Genomic DNA, 19,774 nt, shown 5'->3' with positions numbered 1-19,774 from the left:
TGTCTCTTCTCCCCTTTGGTTTTCTTTCTTTCTCTCCCCCTCTCTCTCTCTCATTCATTCCCCCTGTCCTATTTATTAAAAAAAAAAAAAAAAAAAAAAAAAAAAAAAAATGACAAAGGATGAACTGAAGCTCTGCCATCACGTAATGTCGCATACTGCTGTTTCTGATGTCATTTAAAAAAAAAAAAAAAAAAAAAAAAAAAAAAAAAAAAGAATGGGGAACTTGACCGAAACAAAGTATAGGTTTTCATTATGTGTATAACTTGAAAATCTTAGCTCAAACAGCTGCAAATCCTGTTTTCCCAGCACGGGGACCTTGAGTTCTATAAGATAAAGCCATAAACATGTTTGTCTGAGTCTTCTATCAAAAGTTACAGCGATTTATATGAAGTTGTTCAAAAACGCTTTATTTCGCCAAGACAATGCGTTTCTCACTGTTACATGCATTTGAATGGGAAACTCGCCTGAAACAAAGTATAGGTTTTCATTATGTGAATAATTTTAAAATCTTAGCTCAAACAGCTGCAAATCCTGTTTTCCCAGCACGGGGACCTTGAGTTCTATAAGATAAAGCCATAAACATGTGTATCCGAGTCTTCTATCAAAAGTTACAGCTATTTATATGAAGTTGTACAAAAACGCTTTCTTTCGCCAAGACAGTGCGTTTGTCACTGTTACATGCATTTGAATGGGGAACTCGACCGAAACAAAGTATAGGTTTTCATTATGTGTATAACTTGGAAATCTTAGCTCAAACAGCTGCAAAATCTGTTTTCCCAGCACGGGGATATTGAATTCTATAAGATAAAACCATAAATACGTAAATCTGAGCCTTCTATCAAAAGTTACAGCTGTCTTCATGAAGCTGTACAAAAACACTTTATTTCGCCGAGACAATGCGTTTCTGACTATTACATGCATTTGAATGCAGTTCTCGCACGAAACAAAGTATAGGTTTTCATTATGTGAATAACTCAAAAATCTTAGCTCAAACCTGTTTGCTCAACACGGGGATACTGAATATTATAAGATAAAGTCATAACTACGTAAATCTGAATCTTCTATCAAAAGTTACAGCTAACTTCATGAAGTTGTACAAAAAGGCTTTATTTTGCAAAGATAGTGCGTTTCTGACTATTACATGCGAGACGTGTCTCTTTACTGTGTTTAAGACACTTTACAGGTCCCTCCCCTAATGAAGAGTAGTGAGCAGCTGATTGGACCATGGAACAGGTGACCACGTTCAAAAAGCCGCTCTGACAGCTCCAGAGGGGAGAGAGAGAGAGAGTGTGTGCAACGAGCGAGTAGCCTGACAGCCGTCGCGGTCCTGACCATGGTTTTCCCAGCCTGTGCTTATCTTGTGTATTTGTGTGAGGGTGAATTGTAAAAGCCGCTCCTAGTGCATTAGCTGAGAGCTTAGGTACTCGTGGGCTGAAGCGGAAGGGGTGAGCTGCCTTTTCTTTTGGAATCGTTTTCTCCTGTTTTCTTGGTCAGGGAGCGAGGGATAGCGCTGTCATTTGTTTGTTCTTTTTCTTTCCTAGGGTTTAGTTAGTCTTTTCTGGCGGGTCTTAGTTGGTTTTGTTTATTATTTTGGCCTGGGCTCACCCTGGAGCTATGCTTCTTGTCCTTAAATAAAATCACCTTTTTTTACTCACAACTGGTTTGGATGTTTGGCTTGGGAACCAGGGCGGGGATTTGTCTCTCTCTCCTCCAACCTTATGTGCGTCCCTACACGCCTAGATTAGGGGCGTAACATAAATGGAGTTCTCACACGAAACAAAGTATAGCTTTTTATTTTGTGAATAACTTAAAAATCTTAGCTCAAATAGCTTTAAAACTGTTTGCTCAACGGGGATATTGAATTCTATAAGATAAAGCCATAAATACGTATATCTGAGTTTCCTATCAAAAGTTACAGCTGTCTTCATGAAGTTGTAAACCCTTTTATTTGAATGGAGTTCTCGCACGAAACAAAGTATAGGCTTTCATTTTTTCAATAGCTGGAAGCTCTTGGCTCAAACAGCTGCAAAACCTGTTTCCCCAGCACGGAGATGCTGAATTGTATAAGGCAAAGCCATATTGATGTGTGTCTGAGCCTTCTATCAAAAGTTACAGGTAACTTCATGAAGCTGTACAAAAACACTTTATTTCGCCGAGACCGTGCGTTTCTGACTATTACATGCATTTGAATGGAGTTCTCGCACGAAACAAAGTATAGGTTTTCATCTTGTGAATAACTTGAAAATCTTAGCTCACATAGCTTTAAAACTGTTTGCTCAACACGGGGATATTGAATTCGATAAGATAAAGCCATAAATACGCATATCTGAGTCTCCTATCAAAAGTTAGAGCTGTCTTCATGAAGTTGTAAACGCTTTATTTCGCCAAGACAGTGCGTTTCTGACTATTACATGCATTTGAATGGAGTTGTCGCACGAAACAAAGTATAGGTATTCATTTTGTGAATAACTTGAAAATCTTAGATCAAACAGCTGCAAATCCTGTTTGCTCAACACGGGGATATCGAACTTTATAAGATAAAGCCATAAATATGTTTATATGCGTCTTCTATCAAAAGTTACAGCTGTCTTGAATGAAAGCATTATAGCAGCTCACCTCGATCATGTGGTAGAACAGACACATGGGCCACCTACGTGTCCTTCTACGGCAGGAGTAGTTGCCACAAACCTGCAAAACAAAAAGAAATGATCAGGTGACATGAACAGATTTATACAGCCATAAGCAAGAGATTCTTCCTGCCTGTGGGCGTCAAACTGGACCCCCCCCCCCCCCCCCCCCCCCCTCCTTACTGTAACTATCAAAACTATCATAGTCTAAAACTATCATCTCATATCAAAACTATTATAATCACATTATCTGACTTTACCAGTTATAACAATGAGAAACGGTGAACAATTTGGCAAATAAATTACTTATAATTGTGCTTACCTGGTCCAAATGATCCACAGTCCCTTTGCATTTGTTATAATCCAGGATGATGTGGGGCTTTCTCTTCCCAGAGTCCTGGACTTGTAGCTCACGGTGCCTGGTGCTCAATAAGACAACCTTTTTTCTTTGCTTGGGGATGTAGGAAACCACAGCCTTGCCCCCCCTGTAGCGACCTGGACGGGAGAGACGATCATCGAATCTTACTGCCCGATTAATTTGCTCAAATCTTTTTTTTGTTTTTTTTGACATGGTAGCATGAAACAGAAGAGCCCTGTCTCCCCATTTCACAGGCTTGTTGTCGTTTCATGTTGAGACCTGTACAGGCCAGCCAGCATCACAAGCCCCATGTAAGCCTCATCTATGTCCTTCCAGTCTTTTACTGACCTGTTGCCCCTGCAGGTTGGTGAAATGCAGGATTAGCTGCATAATGTCCTCTGCAAAAAAAGATGGAAAGTGCTCACAGGGCTGCTGATCCTATACGAATTGCATAATGGGTTGGTCCTGGGGTTAAAATGGGGGGAGGAAAAAATGGCAGGACCTCTTCGTGTGTGGGTTGCCACATGATTTCTCCATTTTTAGATCTCCACTGGCCATCCTCCAGTCTTGTCTCTTCCTCCTGGTCTTCTTCCTCCTTCTCCTTCTCCTCCTCCGCACATGAGCTGCAAAGCTCCTCGGTGCCTGGCAAAAATTCTTCTTCGCTGTCAGAAGTATCTCCACTGCTTGTGGAGAGTGCAAAACTGCAGCAACAGCCTCCTCTAAACTGAGTGCACGCTTCATTGTGTCTGTGCAGAAATGACCACTCAGACCAGGCTGCAAAGTATTCTCATAGACTTCAAAGGTGCACCTGAATAAACATGCTATACCATACATCCAATAAGAGAGAGGAGGCACACTCTTGATCAAGAAAAAACATAAGCGCACGCCTTTGATCTCTCCCCCCCCCCCCTCTCTCTCTCTCTCTCTTTCTCTCTCTCTCTCTCTCTCTCTCTCTCTCTCTCTCTCTCTCACACACACACACACACACATGCACATACATACATACACAATACCATTTTATGGTGGTTAGCTGTTTAATTGTCATGCATTTTACAAGGTAAGATAACCATGTCCTGCATTCAAAACCACTGAAAATGTCTATGGTGGTGCTGTGCCTAATATTGTGTGGTGTATGCTGGGTAATCGCACAGCTAGCGACTGGGTGACTTTATTCACCCGCTTTGGCTGTTATCAGTCCATATCCCCTAGATATGGACCATCTCCTGCTAGATTGTTCAGAAGGTTGTTATCATCCATCCAGATGGAGGATCACTAACAGGAGCGTGGGAAGACTCCAGAATCCACTCTGGCTGCAATCCGGTGGATACAGCAGTGTTTACAGGTAAGACCGTTTAAACGGACAGCATTTATAGAATGACTATTAAAAGTCAGACCAGCGAGTGTCAATAATGTTAATGTGGTTATAATACACCGAGTGCTAATATAACAGCTTTAAGATGCATTTGTAGATGTTATTACGTGTTTTATCGTCTTTATGGTGCTAGCTTAAAGTTACGGTGTAAACGTTAGCTTATATTGGAGTAAAGCTGTTACTGTTTAAACGATGTTAGCACAGAAATATTAGCTTCTGTCATGACTGACGAAGTTACTAGTTAATAAAGTTTCCAGTAAAGTGTTTAATCGCAGCCACAGACTGACAGCAAATATCTCGATTACCTTCAGTGCATCTGTAATAAATATGTGCAAGTTTCAGTGCTTCGTTTAAACTGTATGATACTTATATTGACCCAGGGTCAGTGTAAAATACAATCCTAGCTGTGTGAACAAAGCCTGGCTCCTTTAATCCTGCATGAAAAACCTCAGGATGCAGGCTATTATTACTCTTTCCTGCTGGCACACCTGTCACACCTGAGAGTCAGCTAGAAACTTACAGTGACGTGGACATCATGCAAAGACTGCCAGACTCTGTAATACTGCAAATGATCAGTGACTCAAGTTAACTACTAACTAAACTTTAAACGGTACCTCTGTGTCTCTGTGTGCTGAACATTTAGGATTGAGTCAGGCTGCATCTGTGTTAGTCCTCTGACAGACTGGTGACCTGTCCAGGTGTGCTCTACCTATGACTACTGGGACAGGCTCTAGCTCCTGTAATAGAAATTTTATGTTATTCTCATTTAAAGCATTTAAGTGCTTATGCATATGCTTAGTTGTGACACTGTTATAGACTGTTCAATGAAAGTTTCTAAAACTAGATGAACTTACTTCAGCAGTTTGAGAAAACAACTCCCTTTACAGGTGCTGATAACGTCAAGGGCACAAAACAGCATAACCATTGATCCGTTAGGTTTCATAGCGAGACACGTGAAGTGGCAGAGCTGACATGACTGAACTGTGATGTTTGATGTGTGTTTGCTCTCCTGTGCACAGTAATAAATAGCATGATCACAGCTCTTTCTGTGTTGCAGACTTTATTTAAAAAATTCCATGACATCTACTATAACTGAACCAACCTGGTGCTCTTCATTTATGGAGGCTGTTGAGTCTGAATGTTGGATGTTGTGTATCTCGTGTTCTCTGGGCTTTGTTGTCCTCAGTCTTTTTGCAGGATCAGAAAACAAAACCGGGAGGCGCGTAAATGTTTCTTCTCCATGATGTTTCTTCAAATGTTTCTTCTGGATGATGATATGACCGTGACACGGGATGCCACCTTTGGTCTTGTGATGAAGCAAAGCTCAGGAAGAAGTGTGATTAAATGGTACCCACATGTTGAGAAGGATGTACAGGGCACCTGCAGCCAAATCCAAGCTTCAGCTTAGTTGTAGTTGCAGAATGCTATAGGACTGAGACATCTAAGGCATCAAATGTTTGATTAAACGGATGAAAAAGAGAAGTTTTTTCCCTATAATTATCACTTCTTAAAATCTGTAGCAACTTCAAGTCTGTCAGCATGCTGAGCATGCTCAGAATGTGACAATATATTTTTGTTCAATATTTAATTTCTTTCAGTTGCAATTGTTAAATGAAAAAATATATATTCTTATAATTTAGCAAACGAATTTATCAAAAAAACAACAACATATATCTGTATTAGTTTTAGTAAATTAATTTGACACCTGTATTGAAAATACCATATTGTATTCATACAGAATCAGTATGGTATCATTGTTTGTCTGTTCACTGATTGTTGAAGCTAAGAGCTACTTTGATCTGTTTAGATCTAAAGTATCCAAAGTTGAGTTCTAATGTTTCTTCACCCCTGTGTGTGTGATATGTGATTTCCTACATGCTGGCAGAGCAGAGCAGCAGTTTGTGCTCACAGATGGTGACGGTGTGGAGAGACGGTGGTATTTCCTCAGAAGAACCAGCAGAGTCACAAAGGACACCAGTCCATCTCACCACCTTGACTTGCTGACTGATGTTCGTCTGCACTGCACAGAGGAAATCAACTGACCGAGGTTTGTCCAGTGACGTGTTATGAAATGTATATTTGTTTTATGCTTACAGATATGTTTTTCTTGACAGAGGCTCTGCAGAGGTTAGACAAAGCAGAGAAAACATGTGCTTTACATTTTACTGTGATTTATTGAGATATTTGTTGCCTGATGTTCAGCAGGAATGGAGAAATAGAATCAAAGGGAGATGTTTTTCCTGTTTTTGTAATGATGTAAGTAAATCTTCAATATTATTTATTTGCTTGGTTATATTAGGAGCGATTCTGAGTGAGGGGGAGAGGAGTCATCATCCAGGTAAAGTGACGTGGATCAGTGGATACACTTGTCTCCCCTTTAAAGGAGACGATCCAAGTCATCCTTAAATGTTAGCGCTTTCAAATACACAAACATTTTTAAAGGACAAAAATGAACATCCAACTTTGACTGTAATACAAAATAAATCTTTGCATGTGTGTTTTCAAACTCTCAGATGGGCAGTATATCAGTCTTGGACTGTCTAACCTGCCGGAGCAGCACTGAATGACCACCGCACGAGCATGTTCCTGCAACATTCAGCATCTGATCCTTCATCTGTGTGCTTCTGCTTTTGGTAAGTAGAGTTACCCAACTCCAGTAACTCTAAACACATGCCATCCATTTCTAACGGCCTGGTTACTTCCTGTCAGTTACTTTAGAAACCATGTGGTCACCTGACCTAACACTGTTTCTTCTTCTTCCCCTTAATGTTGAAGTGTCAAATGTCAAACAGCTGGAGAGGAAACTACACCAGTGTACTGGGATGTTTCAGCAACACGTGCCAGCTGCTGTTCCTTCATGGTGACATCACCAGAGACAGTCCCGCCCACCTCAGGACCCATTGATTATGATGATCTGATCCATCAAACCCCCAGCAGGTGAACTTTATTCATGACATAACACCGCAACAATGTAAAAAATTAAACAGCAACAGTCTAAATGTAAAGTGCATTCTAAAGTCCTCTTCAATAAATTGTATGCAAAGAGTCATTCAGGTCACTACAGAACCCAGAGTCTTCATCATTAAATCTCTGGTTGCTTCATTTTTTCTATCCTATATCAGATATTTTAAAGGTTAGCTTAGGTAAAGTTCCATTCTCATGGTGAGGCAAAGTGCTTTATGTGTGTGTGTGCGTGTCATGAACGGCTATAAAAGGCCTATAATTAAAGAACAAAGCGGGGTTTGAGTTCGAGTTGCGGCAGACTGTCACTACTTGTAAATGGAACGCAGCCTTCCTACGGCGGACAGCTAATAACAGGAATCGGACGCGGTCCAGCCAAGTCCACAGCAACCACCATAGCAACCGCCTAGCATGACCTTAAAAACATATTCTGTCTTCATAACTATCAAAATCGTGAAATGATTTGCAAAGTGTGAAAGTGTTACAGCTGCAGAGAGCTATGGCGGTATCTATGGAAGCTGTTTACATAGCTAATAATATACGATGTAACCATGGAGACAGTCAGTCACTTGAGCTAGCGGTGCATGTTTACTACAGTGAATAAGGTGATTGAGTGCACAGCGTCCACACTCTGCAGGGGGTAAAGACATTACTTGAATATTGTTTTATATTGATATATATTAGCCTTCTGTTGACCATCACCTCAGGTTCACCATTACAGTTTCAGATTACAGATACACACTGTCTAAACACATTCAAAAACTCATGTCTCAGAAATAAGCACAGCTGTTCATGTTTGTCATTAGAGTTTTATTTGTAAGAAAATTATGAACTTCATATTGTGCATTAAATAAAAGAACATTTCACAACTCTGAGTCAACAGAAACAGGTAACAGAAATGTCTCTAATGTGTACAGTGTAGTGTAAGCATTAAAAGATCATAAAGGAAAAACTAACATTTATGTGAAACTAATTGTAATAAAAAATGAGCAGGTGCTTTATAGATTTAAAAGAAAGAATCTGAAAACAACACTTTTTTGGTCTAAGTGATCAAAGTAGAAAACAGAACTGATGTTCAAGAACAAACCGTAGCTGCACTAATATTACACATCTCGATCGTTGTACTGAACAGACATGTTGCTTTTAAAACCACATGCAGTGTGTGACCATGACTGTTCACTGAGACCATGAACGCCACTTCACTGAGCCATTCTTCTTCTTCTTCTTGCCATTAAATTGGAAGCAGAAGCAGCACGAGCTGATTTGATCTACTGAAAGGAAAAAGCAGAACATCTGAGTTGAAACCAGTCAGCTGAAATCATTAAGACAGGAACAAATTCAATGCAGTGTCTCAAGTGGCTTAGCCTGTTACAACTGTTGATACAAGTTAAATACGGTTAACACACAGTGTCAGGGAGCTCCAGTGTGGGAACTAGTGGCTTTAGGTTTGTAGTCATTTAACTTTCATCCATTCATTCATTTAATTCAGGATTCATTTAATTCAGGAGGAAGAAATGTCAGGTTGGTGCAGGCTGGTTACATGCATTTGGTCCCATGCTGCCTTTAATTAAATGACTTGGTTCATTTTATGGCTGGGCTGTATGTGGGGTTATATCATGTTATTTGGGCAGGAGTACCTGTCCCCTGTTAGACTTAGAAAGTTTCTCCATAAGTAGAGTTTCTAACTCTTCTAGCACATCTGTGGCTGACAGCTTTTTGGTGGCTCTTTTTACCCCACACTGGTTGTGAGTGTGTAAATAGCCCCACTAGTTATTTTGGGTTGCAGTTAACTAGGGAGGAAGGGGTGGGTATGCCATGATTAGGTGAATAACAATTATATGTGATACATAAATTTCACAATGCATGCATATATCTCTATCAATTAAACCTGGCCTGAGGGCTGCCATTTTTTACATTCAGTTATTTCTCTTAGAAATGTTGGAACTAAATAATGAATGTGTTACAGTTAAAGTGAAACACTGGTCAGTGTAAATGGCTCATTGGGACACAGAAACCTTTAAATTAAACCTGATATCTAGTGTCAAACAATATCAAAGCTGTAAAAGATGTTTACATTCAGAATTTATAAAACTATGATTGTAAATAAATTCAAACAAGTGAGCTTTTCTCTTTGTGCTGAATATCAACACTGTGGTTTCTTAGACTGTAAGCTTTACTTTAGTGCAACCAGTTGCAGAAGCTGCCACTCCAAATGTCTTTTGATAACAAGAAAAAAATACCTTTTCAGTACACGGCCTGAAGTTCTTCTCCGACATCTTCTGCAATCGGCTTTGTCTGCTGGTTTGAAGACAATAAACCACAAAAAAGATGATTTAGTCACTTTGTCTGCGTCATGCAGCTCGAATGTGTCGTGTAACGATGTTGAATAGCCGTCGTTATCCCTCTGCTTTGAGCCTTTTATCAAAAGTTACAGCTAACTTCATGAAGTTGTACAAAAAGGCTTCATTTCGCCGAGACAGTGCGTTTCTGACTATTACATGCATTTGAATGGAGTTCTTGCACGAAACAAAGTATAAGTTTTCATTATGTGAATAACTTGTATTTTACACTGACCCTGGGTCAGTATCAACTTCATGAAGACAGCTGTAACTTTTGATAGAGGACTCACACACACACATATTTATGGCTTTGCCTTATAGAATTCAGCATCTCCGTGCTGAGGAAATAGGTTTTGCAGCTGTTTGAGCTAAGATTTTCAAGTTATTCACAAATTGAAAACCTATACTTTGTGTCGGGCGAGAACTCCATTCAAATGCATGTAATAGCGAGAAACGCACTAACGTGGTGAAATAAAGCGTTTTTCCATAAACTTCATAAAGACAGCTGTAAATTTTGAGAGAAGACTCACACACACATTGGGGGGATATTGAAGTCTATAAGATAAAGCCATGAATATGTTTGTCTGAGTCTTCTATCAAAAGTTACAGCAAGCTCTATGAAGTTGATGGGAAACGCTTTACTTCGCCAAGACAGTGCGTTTCTCACTGTTACATGCATTTGAATTTAGTTCTTGCCCGACACAAAGTATAGGTTTTAATTTGTGAATAACTTGAAAATCTTAGCTCAAACAGCTGCAAAACCTATTTCCTGAGCACTGAGATGCTGAATTCTATAAGGCAAAGCCATAAATATGTGTGTGTGATTCTTCTATCAACAGTTACAGCTGTCTTCTTGAAGTTGATACTGACCCAGGGTCAGTGTAAAATACAATCCTAGCTGTGTGAACAAAGCTTGGCTCCTTTAATCCTGCATGGCAAACCTCAGGATGCAGGTTATTATTACTCTTTCCTGCTGGCACACCTGAGAGTTAGCTAGAAACTTACAGTGACGTGGACATCATGCAAAGACTGCCAGACTCTGTAATACTGTGAATGATCAGTGACTCAAGTTAACACTAAACTTTAAACAGTACCTCTGTGTCTCTGTGTGCTGAACATTTAGGATTGAGTCTGCATTGACTTTATTTATTGAGACTTTAATGTGCTAAAAGCAGGTTGAAGACAGCTCAGAAACATTTGAAGATTAAAATTTAGCATTATGGCTGCTGGTGGTTTGTAAAGCCTATACTCAGCTGTAGTTTTTGTTACTAATTTATGTTTGTTGTTGTTTAACACAGATTTCAGAAGAGCAAATATGCTTAATAGTTTAACTAGATTTCATTTGTCAGTGTGGGACTGCTGAGTCACCTGAAGAACTCATTTCATTCATTCTCCACATGATGTTCATATACAGAAATGTTTCACAGGAACTGGTTCCTCCCAAACTGTGAACTAGTGTGTTTCCATAGATTATCTCTGTATGAATGTACTTTTAAATGAATGCAAGTGTTTGTCCTTTTTTGTTCCTCAGTTACAGTACGTGATATCTTGATATCAGGCGGTCAACACTGGGGGAAGACAAGAAGCAGACGTACTTCCAAGAGGGAGCTGCAGTGAGGACACAGCCAGGTCACTGAGGTCAGAGGTCAGAATCTGAAACAGCTCAGGTTTATATTTTAGGGGTTATAAAAAATCAAAATGCATTTATGAAGAAACCTTTAAATAATAGTCATAATTATGATTATTATAAGAAATATCAAACATTTAAGTGGATTTTCTGTTACACATATTGTATTAGCCCTGCAATAAACTGGCAGCCTGTCTTTGTCCTGTATCAGCTGGGATAGGCTTCATCCTCCCGCAACCCTGAATTGGATACATTGTATTCCAATTATGTAATCTGATCATTTACAAACTCAAGGTATCTAATCAAAATGTAAGTAATAATTATAAAATGGGAAAGCAGAAATAAGTGTGACATAAATGTAAATGTGTTAGCTGACATAGAGGACAGCTACATGTAGTCTGAAAAACCTTTGTTGTCAAGTATTGCAGGTATATCAGCACGAGACATTCTTACATAGAAGAGTCTGTTAAAGTCTCTAACTCAGCGAAGCATTATTGGTCCCGTCTGTTTGGATAAATATAGTAAGTTGATGTTTGTCCATTTATTGACACATTTTCTTAAGTGCTTATCCAGTTCAGGATCACAGTGGAGCTGCAGCTGGATATGTTCATTAAATAAACCTTACAAAAGTTAACAATAAACCTGCATCCATGTACGTTGTTGTCCACAGGATAAGAAAATCAAACTGGAACACTGTGGAACATGTTAATAAATGTTTGTGTGTTTATGCCTGTGTCTTTCACAGGAGGCGCTGGAAGGTTTCCCTAATAGTTCCTGGTGAATCAAAGCAGAACCATAAAGGTTGCTGGATTGCATGATGGCCTTACCCCTGAGCAGTCATCCTGTTAAAGGAGGAACCAGTTAGAAGCTGTTTTCAAAGTAGCTGAGCAGATTTCATCTCAAGTAAGCGATTAACTGTTTGTTCATCTGTTCTGCCACTTAAAGAGCATTTAAGGACGTCTTTTGAGTGTCCAGCTGAATTAATTCTACTGGCTCTCATGGTCATTTGTTATTATAGACATATTTTTCATGTTCATCCAGCTATTTAGTAAATTCTATCTATTTAGTAATATCCGTCAGCTATAAAATGTAATATAAATATAAAAAATATCTAAATATCTCCTGCACTTTATATTTTAATGATGTAAGTCTGTTATCGTGTTACATTAGCATTCCTCACATATCAATGAGATGCTGTACAGTACAATCCTACTGACGCAGCAGAGGGATAACGACGGCTATTCAACATCGTTACACGACACATTCGAGCTGCATGACACAGACAAAGTGACTAAATCATCTTTTTTATGGTTTATTGTCTTCAAACCAGCAGACAAAGCCGATTGCAGAAGATTTCGGAGAAGAACTTCAGGCCGTGTACTGAAAAGGTATTTTTTTCTTGTTATCAAAAGACATTTGGAGTGGCAGCTTCTGCAACTGGTTGCACTAAAGTAAAGCTTACAGTCTAAGAAACCACAGTGTTGATATTCAGCACAAAGAGAAAAGCTCACTTGTTTGAATTTATTTACAATCATAGTTTTATAAATTCTGAATGTAAACATCTTTTACAGCTTTGATATTGTTTGACACTAGATATCAGGTTTAATTTAAAGGTTTCTGTGTCCCAATGAGCCATTTACACTGACCAGTGTTTCACTTTAACTGTAACACATTCATTATTTAGTTCCAACATTTCTAAGAGAAATAACTGAATGTAAAAAATGGCAGCCCTCAGGCCAGGTTTAATTGATAGAGATATATGCATGCATTGTGAAATTTATGTATCACATATAATTGTTATTCACCTAATCATGGCATACCCACCCCTTCCTCCCTAGTTAACTGCAACCCAAAATAACTAGTGGGGCTATTTACACACTCACAACCAGTGTGGGGTAAAAAGAGCCACCAAAAAGCTGTCAGCCACAGATGTGCTAGAAGAGTTAGAAACTCTACTTATGGAGAAACTTTCTAAGTCTAACAGGGGACAGGTACTCCTGCCCAAATAACATGATATAACCCCACATACAGCCCAGCCATAAAATGAACCAAGTCATTTAATTAAAGACAGCATGGGACCAAATGCATGTAACCAGCCTGCACCAACCTGGCATTTCTTCCTCCTGAATTAAATGAATGAATGGATGAAAGTTAAATGACTACAAACCTAAAGCCACTAGTTCCCACACTGGAGCTCCCTGACACTGTGTGTTAACCGTATTTAGCTTGTATCAACAGTTGTAACAGGCTAAGCCACTTGAGACACTGCATTGAATTTGTTCCTGTCTTAATGATTTCAGCTGACTGGTTTCAACTCAGATGTTCTGCTTTTTCCTTTCAGTAGATCAAATCAGCTCGTGCTGCTTCTGCTTCCAATTTAATGGCAAGAAGAAGAAGAAGAAGAATGCTTCAGCGAAGTGGCGTTCATGGTCTCAGTGAACAGTCATGGTCACACACTGCATGTGGTTTTAAAAGCAACATGTCTGTTCAGTACAACGATCGAGATGTGTAATATTAGTGCAGCTACGGTTTGTTCTTGAACATCAGTTCTGTTTTCTACTTTGATCACTTAGACCAAAAAAGTGTTGTTTTCAGATTCTTTCTTTTAAATCTATAAAGCACCTGCTCATTTTTTATTACAATTAGTTTCACATAAATGTTAGTTTTTCCTTTATGATCTTTTAATGCTTACACTACACTGTACACATTAGAGACATTTCTGTTACCTGTTTCTGTTGACTCAGAGTTGTGAAATGTTCTTTTATTTAATGCACAATATGAAGTTCATAATTTTCTTACAAATAAAACTCTAATGACAAACATGAACAGCTGTGCTTATTTCTGAGACATGAGTTTTTGAATGTGTTTAGACAGTGTGTATCTGTAATCTGAAACTGTAATGGTGAACCTGAGGTGATGGTCAACAGAAGGCTAATATATATCAATATAAAACAATATTCAAGTAATGTCTTTACCCCCTGCAGAGTGTGGACGCTGTGCACTCAATCACCTTATTCACTGTAGTAAACATGCACCGCTAGCTCAAGTGACTGACTGTCTCCATGGTTACATCGTATATTATTAGCTATGTAAACAGCTTCCATAGATACCGCCATAGCTCTCTGCAGCTGTAACACTTTCACACTTTGCAAATCATTTCACGATTTTGATAGTTATGAAGACAGAATATGTTTTTAAGGTCATGCTAGGCGGTTGCTATGGTGGTTGCTGTGGACTTGGCTGGACCGCGTCCGATTCCTGTTATTAGCTGTCCGCCGTAGGAAGGCTGCGTTCCATTTACAAGTAGTGACAGTCTGCCGCAACTCGAACTCAAACCCCGCTTTGTTCTTTAATTATAGGCCTTTTATAGCCGTTCATGACACGCACACACACACATAAAGCACTTTGCCTCACCATGAGAATGGAACTTTACCTAAGCTAACCTTTAAAATATCTGATATAGGATAGAAAAAATGAAGCAACCAGAGATTTAATGATGAAGACTCTGGGTTCTGTAGTGACCTGAATGACTCTTTGCATACAATTTATTGAAGAGGACTTTAGAATGCACTTTACATTTAGACTGTTGCTGTTTAATTTTTTACATTGTTGCGGTGTTATGTCATGAATAAAGTTCACCTGCTGGGGGTTTGATGGATCAGATCATCCAGAGATCAACCAGAGATTTAATGATAAAGACTCTAAAACCCACTGTCTTGACAAAATAAAGCGTTTTTGTACAACTTCATATAAATAGCTGTAACTTTTGATAGAAGATTCAGATATAGTATTCATGACTTTATCTTATAGAACTCAATGTCCCCGTGCTGGGCAAACAGGTTTTGCAGCAGTTTGAGCTAAGATTTTAAAATTATTCACATAATGAAAACCTATACTTTGTTTCAGGCGAGTTTCCCATTCAAATGCATGTAACAGTGAGAAACGCATTGTCTTGGCGAAATAAAGCGTTTTTGAACAACTTCATATAAATCGCTGTAACTTTTGATAGAAGACTCAGACAAACATGTTTATGGCTTTATCTTATAGAACTCAATATCCCCGTGCTGGGCAAACAGGTTTTGCAGCCGTTTGAGCTAAGATTTTAAAATTATTCACATAATGAAAACCTATACTTTGTTTCAGGCGAGTTCCCCATTCAAATGCATGCAACAGTGAGAAACGCACTGTCTTGGCGAAATAAAGCGTTTTTGAACAACTTCATATAAATCGCTGTAACTTTTGATAGAAGACTCAGACAAACATGTTTATGGCTTTATCTTATAGAACTCAATATCCCCGTGCTGGGCAAACAGGTTTTGCAGCCGTTTGAGCTAAGATTTTAAAATTATTCACATAATGAAAACCTATACTTTGTTTCAGGCGAGTTCCCCATTCAAATGCATGCAACAGTGAGAAACGCACTGTCTTGGCGAAATAAAGCGTTTTTGAACAACTTCATATAAATCGCTGTAACTTTTGATAGAAGACTCAGACAAACATGTTTATGGCTTTATCTTATAGAACTCAATATCCCCGTGCTGGGCAAACAGGTTTTGCAGCCGTTTGAGCTAAGATTTTAAAATTATTCACATAATGAAAACCTATACTTTGTTTCAGGCGAGTTTCCCATTCAAATGCATGTAACAGTGAGAAACGCATTGTCTTGGCGAAATAAAGCGTTTCTGAACAACTTCATATAAATCGCTGTAACTTTTGATAGAAGACTCAGACAAACATGTTTATGGCTTTATCTTATAGAACTCCATATCCCCGTGCTGGGCAAACAGGTTTTGCAGCCGTTTGAGCTAAGATTTTAAAATTATTCACATAATGAAAACCTATACTTTGTTTCAGGCGAGTTCCCCATTCAAATGCATGCAACAGTGAGAAGCGCATTGTCTTGGCGAAATAAAGCGTTTTTGAACAACTTCATATAAATCGCTGTAACTTTTGATAGAAGACTCAGACAAACATGTTTATGGCTTTATCTTATAGAACTCAATATCCCCGTGCTGGGCAAACAGGTTTTGCAGCCGTTTGAGCTAAGATTTTAAAATTATTCACATAATGAAAACCTATACTTTGTTTCAGGCGAGTTTCCCATTCAAATGCATGTAACAGTGAGAAACACACTGTCTTGGCGAAATAAAGCGTTTTTGAACAACTTCATATAAATCGCTGTAACTTTTGATAGAAGACTCAGACAAACGTGTTTATGGCTTTATCTTATAGAACTCAATATCCCCGTGCTGGGCAAACAGAACAGGTTTTGCAGCCGTTTGAGCTAAGATTTTAAAATTATTCACATAATGAAAACCTATACTTTGTTTCAGGCGAGTTTCCCATTCAAATGCATGTAACAGTGAGAAACACACTGTCTTGGCGAAATAAAGCGTTTTTGAACAACTTCATATAAATCGCTGTAACTTTTGATAGAAGACTCAGACAAACATGTTTATGGCTTTATCTTATAGAACTCAATATCCCCGTGCTGGGCAAACAGGTTTTGCAGCCGTTTGAGCTAAGATTTTAAAATTATTCACATAATGAAAACCTATACTTTGTTTCAGGCGAGTTCCCCATTCAAATGCATGTAACAGTGAGAAACGCACTGTCTTGGCGAAATAAAGCGTTTTTGAACAACTTCATATAAATCGCTGTAACTTTTGATAGAAGACTCAGACAAACATGTTTATGGCTTTATCTTATAGAACTCAATATCCCCGTGCTGGGCAAACAGGTTTTGCAGCCGTTTGAGCTAAGATTTTAAAATTATTCACATAATGAAAACCTATACTTTGTTTCAGGCGAGTTTCCCATTCAAATGCATGTAACAGTGAGAAACGCATTGTCTTGGCGAAATAAAGCGTTTTTGAACAACTTCATATAAATCGCTGTAACTTTTGATAGAAGACTCAGACAAACATGTTTATGGCTTTATCTTATAGAACTCAATATCCCCGTGCTGGGCAAACAGAACAGGTTTTGCAGCCGTTTGAGCTAAGATTTTAAAATTATTCACATAATGAAAACCTATACTTTGTCTCAGGCGAGTTTCCCATTCAAATGCATGTAACAGTGAGAAACACACTGTCTTGGCGAAATAAAGCGTTTTTGTACAACTTCATATAAATCGCTGTAACTTTTGATAGAAGACTCAGACAAACATGTTTATGGCTTTATCTTATAGAACTCAATATCCCCGTGCTGGGCAAACAGGTTTTGCAGCCGTTTGAGCTAAGATTTTAAAATTATTCACATAATGAAAACCTATACTTTGTTTCAGGCGAGTTCCCCATTCAAATGCATGCAACAGTGAGAAACGCATTGTCTTGGCGAAATAAAGCGTTTTTGAACAACTTCATATAAATCGCTGTAACTTTTGATAGAAGACTCAGACAAACATGTTTATGGCTTTATCTTATAGAACTCAATATCCCTGTGCTGGGCAAACAGGTTTTGCAGCCGTTTGAGCTAAGATTTTAAAATTATTCACATAATGAAAACCTATACTTTGTTTCAGGCGAGTTTCCCATTCAAATGCATGTAACAGTGAGAAGCGCATTGTCTTGGCGAAATAAAGCGTTTTTGAACAACTTCATATAAATCGCTGTAACTTTTGATAGAAGACTCAGACAAACATGTTTATGGCTTTATCTTATAGAACTCAATATCCCCGTGCTGGGCAAACAGAACAGGTTTTGCAGCCGTTTGAGCTAAGATTTTAAAATTATTCACATAATGAAAACCTATACTTTGTCTCAGGCGAGTTTCCCATTCAAATGCATGTAACAGTGAGAAACGCATTGTCTTGGCGAAATAAAGCGTTTTTGAACAACTTCATATAAATCGCTGTAACTTTTGATAGAAGACTCAGACAAACATGTTTATGGCTTTATCTTATAGAACTCAATATCCCCGTGCTGGGCAAACAGAACAGGTTTTGCAGCCGTTTGAGCTAAGATTTTAAAATTATTCACATAATGAAAACCTATACTTTGTTTCAGGCGAGTTTCCCATTCAAATGCATGTAACAGTGAGAAGCGCATTGTCTTGGCGAAATAAAGCGTTTTTGAACAACTTCATATAAATCGCTGTAACTTTTGATAGAAGACTCAGACAAACATGTTTATGGCTTTATCTTATAGAAATCAATATCCCCGTGCTGGGCAAACAGGTTTTGCAGCCGTTTGAGCTAAGATTTTAAAATTATTCACATAATGAAAACCTATACTTTGTTTCAGGCGAGTTTCCCATTCAAATGCATGTAACAGTGAGAAACGCATTGTCTTGGCGAAATAAAGCGTTTTTGAACAACTTCATATAAATCGCTGTAACTTTTGATAGAAGACTCAGACAAACATGTTTATGGCTTTATCTTATAGAACTCAATATCCCCGTGCTGGGCAAACAGAACAGGTTTTGCAGCCGTTTGAGCTAAGATTTTAAAATTATTCACATAATGAAAACCTATACTTTGTCTCAGGCGAGTTTCCCATTCAAATGCATGTAACAGTGAGAAACACACTGTCTTGGCGAAATAAAGCGTTTTTGTACAACTTCATATAAATCGCTGTAACTTTTGATAGAAGACTCAGACAAACATGTTTATGGCTTTATCTTATAGAACTCAATATCCCCGTGCTGGGCAAACAGGTTTTGCAGCCGTTTGAGCTAAGATTTTAAAATTATTCACATAATGAAAACCTATACTTTGTTTCAGGCGAGTTCCCCATTCAAATGCATGCAACAGTGAGAAACGCATTGTCTTGGCGAAATAAAGCGTTTTTGAACAACTTCATATAAATCGCTGTAACTTTTGATAGAAGACTCAGACAAACATGTTTATGGCTTTATCTTATAGAACTCAATATCCCTGTGCTGGGCAAACAGGTTTTGCAGCCGTTTGAGCTAAGATTTTAAAATTATTCACATAATGAAAACCTATACTTTGTTTCAGGCGAGTTTCCCATTCAAATGCATGTAACAGTGAGAAGCGCATTGTCTTGGCGAAATAAAGCGTTTTTGAACAACTTCATATAAATCGCTGTAACTTTTGATAGAAGACTCAGACAAACATGTTTATGGCTTTATCTTATAGAACTCAATATCCCCGTGCTGGGCAAACAGAACAGGTTTTGCAGCCGTTTGAGCTAAGATTTTAAAATTATTCACATAATGAAAACCTATACTTTGTCTCAGGCGAGTTTCCCATTCAAATGCATGTAACAGTGAGAAACGCATTGTCTTGGCGAAATAAAGCGTTTTTGAACAACTTCATATAAATCGCTGTAACTTTTGATAGAAGACTCAGACAAACATGTTTATGGCTTTATCTTATAGAACTCAATATCCCCGTGCTGGGCAAACAGAACAGGTTTTGCAGCCGTTTGAGCTAAGATTTTAAAATTATTCACATAATGAAAACCTATACTTTGTCTCAGGCGAGTTTCCCATTCAAATGCATGTAACAGTGAGAAACGCATTGTC

The 19,774-nt window shown here is 38.4% G+C and overlaps 1 long non-coding RNA gene across 7 annotated transcripts; it reads left to right on the top strand.

The window, feature by feature from the left end:
- The first annotated feature begins 3,980 nt into the window (after positions 1–3,980).
- LOC143420223 (uncharacterized) lies at positions 3,981–14,112 on the top strand. 7 transcript variants are annotated; one of them, XR_013100048.1, is made up of 9 exons: positions 3,981–4,042; positions 4,247–6,404; positions 6,657–6,765; positions 6,871–6,990; positions 7,133–7,294; positions 11,189–11,302; positions 12,030–12,187; positions 12,615–12,672; positions 13,626–14,112. It is a non-coding gene; the product is annotated as an uncharacterized LOC143420223 (long non-coding RNA). The 7 variants fall into 7 exon arrangements; XR_013100051.1 differs by lacking the exon at positions 3,981–4,042 and having other exon boundaries at positions 4,144–5,704; positions 6,243–6,404; XR_013100053.1 differs by lacking the exon at positions 3,981–4,042 and having other exon boundaries at positions 4,144–6,404; positions 11,189–11,295.
- The last annotated feature ends 5,662 nt before the right edge of the window (positions 14,113–19,774 follow it).

Source organism: Maylandia zebra, linkage group LG9, assembly GCF_041146795.1.
Source record: "Maylandia zebra isolate NMK-2024a linkage group LG9, Mzebra_GT3a, whole genome shotgun sequence".
NCBI lineage: Eukaryota > Metazoa > Chordata > Actinopteri > Cichliformes > Cichlidae > Maylandia > Maylandia zebra.
The sequence above is the reverse complement of the archived record's forward strand: the minus strand, read 5'-3'. Positions and strand labels throughout refer to the sequence as shown.